The 1,576-nt window shown below is 34.6% G+C and overlaps 1 non-coding gene across 1 annotated transcript; it reads right to left on the reverse strand.

Annotated features, from left to right (window-relative positions):
* Nucleotides 1-1,227: 1,227 nt before the first annotated feature.
* Nucleotides 1,228-1,327, reverse strand: LOC116645700. Its single transcript, XR_004302002.1, has one exon. It is a non-coding gene; the product is annotated as a U6 spliceosomal RNA (small nuclear RNA).
* Between the last annotated feature and the right edge of the window lie 249 nt (nucleotides 1,328-1,576).

The raw sequence follows: 1,576 nt of genomic DNA on the forward strand, positions 1-1,576 counted from the left end.
GAAAGCGCTGAGAACAAATATTAACCAAGTGCAATAAGTATTAAGAAGGCAAAGCAAGAAGGGAGGCAAATTATGGCGTCTGTACATTTAATTGGACTGAGAATTTCCCTTTAGCAATGCTTAGGGGACCATGAAGGGGGGGATGGAGAAAACAGGCTCCGCGATATAAGGCACGATGTGAATACCCATTTGTTAAATACTGTGAAAATGTGCCTGACTTTTATCACTTACTCCCATCAGAATTTAAATTCTTCCTTTTATCTCTGAAATATTTAATATTTAAAAACATAAAACACCCTGTACATTTTTTAAAAATCCAACCTCCTACTTTCTTCTCTGTTCTTAAAAAAACTTTCCTAGAACGTTATCTGGCATGATTCCTTTCCCTTGCTGACAACCATTGTGCGTGTAACACACACCCAGCCCAGGATAACAAGATTGGGGAAATGTAACCCGCACTCTTCTCCTTTCTCTTTTTTTCCAGTAAACAAAATATATTTTTGTTTTCCCACATATTCAGTCCCTAAAGTTGATTTCTAATTTGCACAGTTCCCATAATTTCAACAGTGATTTGGAAATAATGCAATATGATTCTAATTTTTATTTCAATAGCTTAGGAACCTGTCTCAAACCAATAAATAATAGATGTAGAGTGCCTCACACCAGGTACCAAATAGCCTTCAGTGAATGTTAACCCTCTTTCTCTCTCTCTTCTTCAGGATAAAGTGGAAAACATGAAATATTTGTTCGTTGAAGCTTAGTTGTTTGGAACTATTTTATAGAATTACAAAGGTTTAAGCCAACAATGACTTCAATACCTTTATCAAGTCCTTATAACAAAGATACTGAATTTAAGTGTAGTTTAGAGTCAGAAGTCTAAGGATTTTATTATTTGGCTAAAATCTGTCCTTTTTTCCCCAATAAAAATTTTTGGTTCACCTTTCATTAATAAAAAATTGTCCCCTTGCCTCCCCCTTCACACCTAAGATTATCTATCAATCACCCATCTATTTATTAATCATCATAGATTTCTGGGAATAAGTTCCAGTTAATGGTCTCATGACTATTTCTGTAGTAAAATGCATATATTCACAATGTCCAGATTTGGTGAAAAAATATTTACTCACAAATGTGACAGGTTTTGAGAAGTGTCTTTTTTTCTATCTGAAAACTTTTGTAGGCTAGAGACAGATGAGAAGATCTTTTTTAAAAAATTGCATCATATTTAAATATATAAGACACTTTATGAATGTGCATGTCATCCTTGCTCAGGGGCCTTGCATCTTCTCTCAGCGTTCTAATTTTAGAATTTGCACTGCTGTAGTGAGCACTGCATTTATTTTTAAGATCTTAGGACATAAGAGTTCTTTCTGTACTTTTTTTCTTTTAGGGGGGAGTTGGAGGTGTTTGTAGACAAGACACAAAGTCGCCATTGGGGCATAAATTTTAATATTCTACTCCTAAATGACTTATATTACATGCAACTGACTTTCATCATTGTGTATTAATTGACATACACACAGGTATGGGGAACTGCCACCTCATGCAAAATTTAGGTATGTTTGTATAGCAACAG

Source organism: Phoca vitulina, unplaced genomic scaffold (genome assembly GCF_004348235.1).
Source record: "Phoca vitulina isolate PV1807 unplaced genomic scaffold, GSC_HSeal_1.0 scaffold33, whole genome shotgun sequence".
In the NCBI taxonomy this organism is placed as follows: Eukaryota; Metazoa; Chordata; class Mammalia; order Carnivora; family Phocidae; genus Phoca; species Phoca vitulina.